The following is a 12,741-nucleotide window of genomic DNA, read 5'->3' on the forward strand; positions in this document are numbered from 1 at the left end:
CCACACCGTCTTTTGCAGAAAAGGGATTGCTTAAGTTTTTGAAGAGTTATCAAGTTTTGAAAATACCCTACAGGTGATACTCTATTAATTTATCATGGAAAGAAAATCAGAACAACAGCAGAAATGAGAAGCTACATGAAAGCCTGTGCTGACGGACGTGAAACAATCACAACAAGATACATTCGAAGTTACAATATTTATGGAGAACAGCAACTGTCATATAGAACCGATTCCAGGTGGTTTTGGAAAAGTAGTAAGATGATGATGAAAGTCTAAAAGGTTAGTAATACATAAAAACGCTGGAAATCTATGAATTAGTAGAGAGAGATGCAACGTACACGGTTAAGGACTTAGCTCGAACAGTAGGCATATCTATAGAATTTCATATCCTTAATTCTTACAAAAGACCGGTTTCAGAAAGAGTTCTGCAAGATGAATATCTCATTTACAGAATGTTGAAAAAGGCTGACCATATTTCATGTGGGAAAAAAATATTAAACTAACCAAAGAGAGGAAAAAATTCTAACATTGAAACAGATGAAATGTGGTTACATTATTTTAAGCGGCAAAGAAAGTTTTATAATAAAGTATGGATGACAAAACATGGAAAGCGTCCATGCCAAACGCTTTGTTACAGTGTACTTGTTACTTTGATAGGGGAGTGTAACAATTTCCTATACCCAAGAAGGTGAGCGTTAGTGGAAAAATGTATAAATGTAAAATATACATAAAGTTAAACAGCAATTCAAAAAGAAACGTCCAAAATGTATCAAGGGACTCCTTTTGTTGTACAAAACTTTTTAAATGGTCCTCGTACAATTTGTAATTATCATTTACTTAGTGGTAAATACACCGATTCTGCACTGTGTGATACGAGTGACGTCACAATACCCCATATCAAGGACCGGTCCGAAAATCCATATCACGTATCGGACCGACTTGCAAAAATCCATATCAAACCGGAAGTAACGTTATAAAAGTTAATTTACTTGATTTTATTTAAATATTCATGTAAAACGATTCTTGAATGACATGCGTGGTCTTATTTTTTTTTCAGTTACCTAAAATTGACTCTGTTAGATTTTAAAATAAACGTCACAAACAGGCACGAAACATTCAATTACAATATGTGAACTCGCGAATTTAAGTATTTTAAATATATGATAAATAGAATACTACATACTTAAATTCATATAAAAAATATGTCACTTGAGCCCTCGGGCCTTCGACCTTCGGGCTAATATTGTGCCACTCGGGCTGATATGACATATGATATGGATTTTAGTATGTAATATTCTCTATTATAATGAATATTTATGACATTAATATGATCTTGCAAACTCCCCGAGGTCTCACCTGGAAGAGCAACGAATCGGACTGAAGTTTAAACCTATTTGGTTTTTTGCTTAATGCCTATAAGGCTTCTTTAAATACATGTACAAATGAGTATAGCGTTAGTTTTAAAAGCTACATGCTAGTACATGTACATGTTTATCATTAACTTCATATCCTCCTTTTTGTCGCCTGCATGGCGCAATGGTTATAGACGTCTGCTCTAGAATCGCGGAGTAAGGAGTTAATCCTGACGTCGCGGGTTCGATCCCACTGTGAGATGTGGAGACCAAACTTTCGGATGAATGAAACCGTATAAACCGAGGTCCTGGGTCACACTAGGTGCTGGCATGACGAAAATCTCTGCCTGCTCAATTGCTCTGAGTGCCGAGTACAGCACAAAATGTGCAGCTCTCCACCGGTAAGTGGTGGCGTCTCCATATGACCTACTTTGTAATGCATAACTGCAGAATAGTTCAATAATACGTTGTGTTTTTTTTTTATAAAAAGAATCAAAGTGACATCCACTTTTAATCATTCGTACTTGAACCAACTTCATTACCTCAATTACCATTTTCAGTTTACCTAGCGTTCTTTTTCCTTTATTCCCTCCTCAAGATATTGACTTCTATCTATATATATAAAGCATTTGTTAAAATTCATTTTTACGGATTGTGTTAGCCTTAGAGATGAAAAAAGTACATTATTTGACAAACGTAAATAAACAGAAATAAAACTCTTTTTTCCCATTGAAACCGAATCTGGCATACTTGTGAAGCGTAAACAATGCTTGACAAGTTTTTCTAATGTCAGTTAGATAGGGATGAGATTTTTGGAAACTTTTATTTGGTCAGTAACCCGACCATAATGCCCTTCTGACCAGTTCCCATCGAGTGTTTAATTACTTATTGAAAATAAACAGGAGATTGTTAATTCCATCGATTTTACTGTTTTTGTTAATAACAACTAAAACAAGGAACTTTAAATAATCAAAGTGAATCATTCATTCTGATCTAATTAAATTACACGGGCTCCACTGAACCGCTTGTATTATAGCTTTAAAAGAGGAAAGAAAATGTATAAATTTTAATATGCCCTCTAAGAAAGCCAAGGAAGACATTGATTAACTTATTGTAATATTTCTATTAAAGCAATTTCATCGATGTCTTAGGAGCTTTCTATTGTATTTCTTGCAAGTTATGTGGTTCTTAAATCTATATAACGCTTAATCCCGTTTACTGAAATAAAATTCTATAAATGAGAAAATTTTGGGCCACTACTTCGATGAGTTTTAAAGATTAATCTTTGCTCTGCCTGAGAAAGTTGATTTTTATCCTATTTTAGTCCTATGTCAAACGTGAATTCTTACTGTGACTGATAACCAACCAATATGCCTTCACCAAAATTTAATCTTCTACATGATATTAATTCTAATTTCTATATTTTAAAAGATATTTCATTTAAAGTGTAGAGGGAAAATAAAAATATGTCCAACTACCGTTAGAAAACGATGGCCTAGCTAGACTGTTACATATTTTATTTCCATAGAACAAGAGGATGTTAATTATTGATAAACTTATCGTATCTCGTTTATTCTTGAAAACATATTGATTAAGACAATAATGATATAAATAAAATATTGAGCAGACATTGTTATCTGATACCTGAAAAGTTCATGTTTCGTATGATAAAGATTTTTCAACAGCCATGTATAAATTGAATGATTTGATATTTGTCTTTAAAAATGGTGTTCTTCCTTATATAATAGAAATAAAACTCGATTCATGTTTTGCAGAATAATTGCAAATGATCCGTACTATTCAAATTCCTTAGCAATGGAAAGTTACAATACCCTTAATGTTCCATAAAAAAATCTATTCGAGAGATGTGAATCTTAAATGAATTGATTTGATTTTACTGAAATGTGTTGATTACATTAATGCCGGGCCATTAAACAAATCATACCTTTTCATTGCATTTGAGACATTTACAAAATCAATATCAACCATTAGACAAATGAAAAGTTCAAACGACCACCCTTTTGTAATAAGACCAAAAATTTCAGTTACATGTATTTTCAACAGCAAAAAAATTGATATGCTTTTGTGGTTTATTAATCCGTTGTTTTGCCAATTAGAAACATTAATCAAAAAATTAAAAGGAAACCTATTTCAAAAAATGTCATTGAAAATCGCATGGTCCATCAACTACAACAGAGGATGTTGCTTCATAGCGCTTAAAGGAATCCAATTTGTTCATAATGATTCTTATTAAAACGAGTGTCAATATTTCCTAGTAAAATTGATGCTCCAGAATGGTCTTGTCACTGATCATGGCTATTTTTTTTTTAAAGAGAAATCTGACGTACATCACGTTCGGATAGATGCTAGCAATGACGTTATTTTTACTATTTTTTTTTTCAATCAAAAAATTTGGTTTTCTATAGCATACCTCTCGACCTAGCATCAATAGATACTTTCTACTATTTATTATTAATGTATCCTATGAAGATAAACAATGAACAAACGTCAATCAAAAAAAAAATGGATTAAAGTTCTCTATCCTAGCTTATATATCAAACCGCGCTTTGAATTAACACAAATCTGATGATTGCTGTGAAATGAAAGTTTTCCATGACATCAAAGGTGTAGAATTTAAATTCCAACGTAATACTAAAGCAAGATCATATCTGCTTTGGTTAATTTGTAATTAGCACAATCCTTCTGATACACTTTCATCCTAATACCCATTTCCATCAAAGTATTTAATCGAAATTTTTATGATTTGGTTTCATTATCCTTCAAGTAAACACCTGCTCTTTGAGGAAAGAGTTTCCATTTAAATTTTGCATAAAAGTATCTTTGGAAAAAATCAAGAAATTTATCTGATTTTTTTTATACAAAGATTCAAATTAAAACAACCTTTAAAATACAGTCAAACCTGTTTTAAGAGGCCACTTGTGGGAGAATGACAAATTGGCCACATAAGACAGGTGGCCACTTATTCCAGGTTTCAAACCAAGGAATAAAAAATTGCGATCACAATTGTATATTAATTTACTTTCAAACGTATCCAAATCCACAATTTCAACACATAAAAAATTAGGAAGCTTAAAGTCACAAGAGATCCCTTTTGTTACAGTTCATTTTACATGAATTTAGGAAAGAAATCTATTAAAATTGTTTTTTATTGTTGTTTTGTGATGGTAATTTTAAAAGTTTCACAGCAATAGAATTTACATCACACGAAATCATGAAATGTCTCAACAAAATTTCCTGATGCTGTGTAAAGCTTTTTAGTTTTTCTGAATATATATTATATAGCATAGTAGGGCTATAACCCGAGACTGGCCACTTGGCTTGATAACCTCGGGCGAAATTGTAGTATATTTTAATGTATTGATAACCGTAATCAACAGCTGTGTAACAACTTACTTTCGTATATAAAGAACAAAAAAGAAAAAAAAAATTTGTAAAAAGTAAATTATTTAATCATATTAATTAAATCATTAAATCTTGAATGAATTCAAATTACACCCGCAATTATCAGTAATTACTCATTATCAGCTGTTCATGTTTGGCTTCTCGAGGATACAAGGTCATGTGGCCAGACGGAAGTCATGTGACTAAACAGACAAAATGGCCACTTAAAACAGGCATGTTGAGCGCATGGGACCTAAAAACACTGGCCACTGGCCACGTTAGACAGGTGGCCGCTTAAATGAGTTAAAATATAGTGAAAAAATGAACAGGCGGGATTGAAACTGGCCGTTCATGACGAGTGGCCGCTGATTAAGGGTGGCCGTAACAGCAGGTGTGACTGTAACCAACATTTTTTTTTAAATTTGACACTTTTTGCATTTCAAAATACTCACGACAGATACTCAGTAATAACAATACGCAGGTTAATGATTTATTAGTCATTTTTCAAAGATGTATCACATTCATAATTTTTAATTCTTTTCAATTATTTCAGCAAGCTAATGTTGATGATCTATTGAAATACCGGTAAATTTACTAGGTATTTAAGTAATATTTTGTTACCTTGACTGGGAAAATTTACTCTTTAAGACGGTGTATAAAAGAGAATATGTCCCAATCCCTATCAAACAAGTATTATTTCAGTGGCTATTATATTTATATATCTTATAATTCAATTCTTTGGAAAAACAGCGAAAAATAACTAAAGAAAATATCTATTCGAGGATCGTAAATTGTATAAAATAAACTTTTCAAGCACATTAATACGTTTTGAAGAAGTCATATTTTGACCTACAGATCACAGTTATAAGATATTAACTAATTTTTTAATGAAATATATGGAAATAACGAACAGATTTTAAGCTCAAAGTCCATTAAACAATAAAAATTTGGAAACAAAGCAAAGGCGGACCTAAAAAAACATCAGAGGTGGGATCTGATGCCACGGAGGTGCAAGTATCAGCTGCCAACCTGTCACAACCGCCGTGTCATGAAGGGGAAATAATGGAAACATCTGTCGAAATGCTGTGTTTAAATAATGTCCTAACAAGAAGTATAAAAAATGTCACTCAGCATTGACCTCATGACAGATTGTAATTGCTGACAAGGTCATTGTATCGACCAAAGAACTTACGAAATCATGCATATGACTTTAAACGAGACTGTTAATATATTTTCTTAATCAACTTGTTTAACAATAACTTACCTAATTTAAGAAATTGTTTTTATATAATTTGTTACTCCCAGTAGAGTCAATATACAAGAGCAATTTCTAAAAGGAAAGCAATAGACAAATAAGTTGAAGATACAAGAAAACCAATTGTCTTGCATAAAGTCAAAATTTAGCAAATCCTAAAGTCAATATTATGACCTTGTCAGTCAAGAAAAGTTTCATTAAATACAACTTTGACTGACATTCTCTTCATATTTTTTTTAGGCTTTTATTGAATTCTCAATAATATTTTTTGCTTTCCAAGTCATGACAAGTGTAATAGGCAAGGTTGTCCGAATAACAGGGAAAACTTAATCCTTACACGACACCTGATCTAATCTTTAGTGGTTTGAAAGGACTGTGTTTGCTATGCTTCCAACTTGTATTGATTCAAAGGACTTGTGAACTTAAAATTTGATTTGATTTATATACATAAATGTAAAAAGCTTCATTTCTTTTTACCCTTTCCGGCCCCAAAACCATAAACTAAGAACAAACTGAAGTCAAAATTTCAAATCGATACAACTTTCAAAACGAATTTATTTCGATAATGAAACAAAATTTTCAACATATGTTTCAATTGAAGTATATTGCACATTTGCAAACTTTTAAGCTAACACATCGAATGGGACTGACAATATTAAAGCTTAGAATTTTAACTTAAGTCTGTTCTCAGTTTATGGTGTTGGGACCCGGATATATATTTTGAAGTCCTTTTTTCGTAAATCACATGATCTTGTTATTCTCTATAAAAAATCTATTCACTACTAGAAAGAAACGTCTCGAACTGTTAAGCAGAAACATTATAAAACTCAGTATATGTTCACAATAATTTTCTTTGGAGACTTGTGTATAACGAGTTTGTCGGTAGAGTATGTAGCAAACAGTCAACAATCTTCGAGTTAATGTCAAAGATATAACCATAACAAGCTTTACCTAAATCATATCCTCTACATCTATCAAGTAGTTTAAAAAGACGTACCGGATGCATTTATAGTGACGAGCAAATCAAGCAAGAATGTTAAAAAAAATCATTGATAAGTTTTATGTAAAAATAAATTTATGTGTATTTACATTTGTCAAGTAATTTTGTAGTATGCATTCACATGTATGTATATATTTTTGAAGTCACTAAATGTGATGTAACCAATTCGAATTTAAAAACAAAAAATTTCTCACCCAGTAATTAGAATGACATTACGCTTTCTGCTGCCACAAAAACATGTACAAGGTTGTTGAAAGTAAAGGTTAAAATAAATACAAATTCAGTAATAGGAAGAGAACAATTTCTTGGACTAAATAAGGAATGAATGAAATAACTAGCCAAGTTATACTGGGTTGGAACAATTTACGCTTTTTTATGCGCCGCTTCGCGGTTTGTAAAAAAAGCGTAAACTGTCATAAAAGCGTAAACTTTTCCAACCCATGTAATACCAGTATAACTTTATTAGCTGTAAAATCCATTCCTTAAACCGGTAATTTACTTTTCACTCAATCAGTATAGTGTATTATTATAAATAAATGTTAGGTGCTAATTGTAAATTCTTTGCTTTGAATGAAAAAGAATTTAGATAAAAAAATCAAAATATAAATTTCCTTACCTCAAAATTTGTGCTGCTGAAAATCTGCAATAATAACAATATAAAACTTTCAACTTGGTCAAGCAACCAAAGAAAATAAAATATATGAATATGATTTGTCCTTATTTTTAAAGCAAAACGATCACATGCTTTCTATTGCATTACCGGTAAAAAAGATATCCATTACCAAGCTTTTGCGCGTTCAGAATGTAGAGTAAAATAAATATCCTAAACATAAAAGATAGAATCTGTATGAACTGTTCATTGATCGATGGATTTTAGGCGTGAACGTAGATATCATTAATTGAAAAATAGTGGAATTGATATCGAACCCTACTTTAAAAACTTGAAATTAGAGAATCAAAAATAAGGTAATCGATAATGCTTTGTTCCGAAAATGAAATCAAATTTTACATACAACAATTATGTATTAATATAACAAAAAATATAGAAAATAAAAAACAACAACAAAATAAACGTTCATTGTAAGATCGCAATGCTCTTGATTTTAATCCAGAATTATTATGCGCATAGATCACAGTAATAGATGTCATGGTCTTTCATTTCAGCTTAAAAACTGAATTCTGGAAGATAAAACAACTTACCCAGGATAGAAATTACTGAGTATCACGACTCATTTTGTCATATCATATACATGTACGTAATATTATCAATGATTTATGACAAAGGAAGGGAAATCTTACAAGGACATGAAAAATAGAGTTGAAGGAATAAAAGAGGATCGCAGGGAGTGATTACTGCATTTATCTGTTACAGACATAGGTTTTCATGTTTCTTTCTGTCTTGCATCGATTAATATCCTTTACACAACATGATTATGCAAATGCAAATGCTGATCTGGAAAACAAGTGTTTAGATTATGAGATAAAATATATCTAATTGTTCAATAGAATGTCAAGAAAACGCCTATAATCTGAAAGGTTTCACTCTAAGCAATAGATTTTTTTTTTCAAATAAAATATTTGTACCCATGTATATTTTGTACAGTGCGATTCTAGTGATAAAAGGGGGGGGGGCAATTTTATCTATTTAATAAAGTGTATAAAAAGATACATATAAAAAATACAAAAAATTTATTAACTTGGCTTAAAACGGCGATGTTAAACATTACTGAAAGAGTATATATCCCTGCCAATATGCAACATCAAGAAAACTAACTATTTTAACTAAAAATATATATTACAAATTATAATTACCAACAAAGAAAACATTATAGCAAAGATTCTTCATGGCAATTAATCATTTAAAGTTATAAAAGCAAACTTTTACACACTAAATCGTATTCAGATTTTTACGTTATTTCCACGTCATGACAATGTGCACAAGGCGGGGTCTGTAGGGGATGCTCTCTCCTCAATGGCACCTGATCCCACCTCCGACGTTTTAGAGGTCCGTGCGTGCTCTGATCCTCGTTTGTATTGTTAAAATGGACTTTTAGCTTGAAATCTCTTCGTTATTTCCATACATTATATTTTTCCCCTCACAAATAAGTTTTAAAAAAGCCTTTAGTTGTTTATTTCAGCTGGGAAAATGTATCTATTTTATATAAACAATATTAGGGTGTAGATTACCTTACTATAAATAAAAGTACATTATTAAAACTATATTTGATATGTGTTCATTCATTTAACTATATGTTGTTGTTGTTTTTTTTTTTTTTTTTTAAACATATAGTTTACTTAAAAAATATGAATAAAATATTGTTTTCATTTCATTAAAGTACATTCAAATGGTCAAATGTGTCGTTTGAACGGAGAAAATGCCTTCTTTATAAAGATCATATTTACCAACTCTGAAATGCAGTATACTGAATGCTGTGATGTATTAAATTTCATGCCTATCCGCTCGCATACTCGCCACATTAATGAGTGGACCTACATGTAACATAACTTAAGTATAATCAGAGTGTGGTGTATTAAGAATATATCATAAAGCTATTGGACAATGAAATTTTTTTTTTTTTGGAAACTTATTACAAAAAACATGGGGGAAAGGGAAAACAAAAGAAAACATGCAATTGTACTACTAGTGTGAAATCAATACTTTGCTTTATAAAATTCAATATTAATGAATTCAAGCATTAATGGGAACAGGAAAGAACTATATTATTAACCAACAGTGTGCATACCAAAGTGAATAATTTCATAAGGGGTCATATGTACGTAATGACGTCACAAAAAGTAAATTTCAGTTTTTTATGAATTTTGCAGAAAAAACATTTGCATATTTTAAATAAAAGTACTATGTGTGTTCAGGATAAATATTTTGATATAATGTGTAGTGAATATCAATGAAATATTCAATATTGTTCCTGAACACACACGCTCTATAAATTTTCTTAGATTGTTGAAATTTTGTATAAAATTCAATATTCAGAAATGAATTCAACGCATTACAAATGGGAACAGGAAGTTTTCAAAATATTTAATAAGTATTTAATAAAAGTAATGCATGCTATTCAAGCAGGGCCAAAGTCCTTCTAATTTTCGGATTTAAAATAATGTTTTGAAAAAATAAGGATGGATGGAAATTAATTCTGACCTAGTTTGTCCTATCTAATACATTTTTTATAATCAATGAAACGGAAAATTGGAAAATGAAACATAAAACAAGAACGTAAAATAATGATATTAATAAAATATTGTTTTTATTTCATTACAGTTCCTCCAAGTGGTCAAATGTGCCATTTGAAGAAAGAAAATGCACTCCTTATAAAGATCATATATACCAAATGTGAAATGAAGGTAAACTGAATGCTGTGGTGTATTAATTAGGTGTTTCATGTCTATCCACTCGTATACTCGCCACATTAATGAGTGGATCTAACATATAAGTATAATCAGATTTTGGTGTATTAAGATTATTTCATAAAACTAATGAACAATGAAAATCTTTTTTGAAATAAAAAATTTGCATTTTTGAAAATTTGGTTTAAAAACTTGTTTCAGGTACATACTATGGGAATATGAAAGGGGAAAACTAAACAAAACATGCGATTACGTACTATGAAATCAATATTCTTGTGAAACGTTCCACGTAAACAATTCCTTAATCATTGAATTCAAGATTAACGAGTTTAACACATTAATGGGAAGAGGAAATTTTAAATATTTAAAAGATGTTTAATGCATGATATTCCAGCAGGACCATAGTCCCTCTCATTTTCGGATTAAAAGTAATGTTAAAAACAAATACAGATGGCACTGTATTCTAACCTAGTTTGTCTTATCCAATACACATTTTAATAATCAATGAAACGGAAAATTGGAAAATGAAACATAAAACAAGGACGTAAAACATAAGGATGCAAGAAACTAACGCTTAACGGAAGAAACGAGTTTTGCAGGGAGTGATTATGGGATTTATCTGTTACACTCGTTTGATTTCTTGTTTCCTTCCTTCTGTCTTGCATTCGATTCAGTACTAGTCTTTTACAATAGCGTTTCAATGACTTAGTAATTGGTGTTTTGGTGTTCCAGTTTTTTTGGTCTCAAAACAGGATTGTTTTGTAGTGTAGAAAAATTGTCAAATCCGAATACAACTGGGTCCGAAGAAATTGGTCGGATTGGACAATATTCCATATTTTAAATAATTGAATTTATTTAAAGGAAACAAAACCGAAGAAAGCGGTCGGATTGGACAATATTCCATATTTTAAATAATTGAATTTATTTAAAGGGATTTCAGCTTTTCGTCGTATTGAGTACGTCCTCCCCAGTACCATATAGTGGAAATTAAATAAATTAACTCAATATCTACCCCTTTATAGAATATATTTTTCTCAATGTCCAAAAAACATTTTGCAATGGTATAGAGAGGGTCCTTAAACATTAATTTACGAACCTGTGTGAATTTTAAAATACATGGAAGTCCTCGGTAATGCAAATTGTAAGGCCTTTGTTTTTGTACGGATTTTCTGTGTACTTGATCGAGAGCTCAAAGTGGGTATGACCAGTCAACAGGGGATATTTTCCGCCTTGGCTCCTGATTCCATCTCTGGAATTTCTTTGGGTCCTTGTTCATTCCCTCAGACTTGTTCATAGAATTGACTTGTTTATAGTTTTTATGAGATTGACCACTGTTCTACTATTTCAGACCAAATATAATTAGGCACATGTGTGTTAAGCAAATTGTACACATAACTAATGCGCGTAATAAATTGTATGAATCACAGGCGCCAAACTCCCGTGAAGGAAACATATGGAGATAATGAACAGTATTCAAGACCAAAAGTCCATAAAGCAATACAAAATAGGAGCAGAGCAAACATGGACCTCCAAAACATCAGAGCTGGGATAAGGTGCCATGGAGGTGTGATCAGCCCCTGCTGACTGATAACACATGCCGTGTGCTCCTTGTCATGATCGGGAAATAACGGTAAAATCCGTCTTCAATTCAGTTTATAAATAATGCACTTACAATTAGTATAAAAAACGTCAATCAGCATTTGACTCAATGATAAACGGTATTTGCTGACAAGGTCATTGTATCAACATAGATTGATTGATTGATTGTTTGTTATTTAATGTCCCTTGAGAATTTTTCACTCATATAGAGACGTCATCACTTGCCAGTGGAGAGCTACAAATTTTTCCTATACTCGGCACTCAGGGCCATTGAGCAGTGGGATCTTTTTCGTGACAGCACCTACTGCGACACGGGACCTCGGTTTATACGGTCTCATCCGAGGGACCGGTGTCCACGTCCCACAGTGGGATTCGAACCCGCGACGTAAGGATCAACTCCTTACTTCGCGACTGTAAACCAGACGCTGTGATAACTGTGCCATGCGGGCGACTATCGACTATAGATCTTACGAAAAGATTTATTTAAACGAGTCTGCTGGTATTCTTGTTTCATCAACTTGTCTGTCAATAAGTTACCTCGTTTTAGAAATTGTTCATATGTAGAGCATGCTCTTGCGTATCGAATCAACTGAGATATATAAACTCCGTATGCAGGTGATGAAAGTATATTGCTGCATAATTAAGGGAAGTTGACGATTGTAACGTCAGAGTCATCACGTTTATCATACGGCTTGTGTTAGATTGCCATTAATGTCTTTTCAAGTAAAATATCAAAATATGAAGCACTCAAACTCACCAGTATATATATC

Source organism: Saccostrea cucullata, unplaced genomic scaffold (genome assembly GCF_032062105.1).
Source record: "Saccostrea cucullata isolate Sc308-1 unplaced genomic scaffold, CSIRO_AGI_Scuc_v1 ctg5577, whole genome shotgun sequence".
In the NCBI taxonomy this organism is placed as follows: domain Eukaryota; kingdom Metazoa; phylum Mollusca; class Bivalvia; order Ostreida; family Ostreidae; genus Saccostrea; species Saccostrea cuccullata.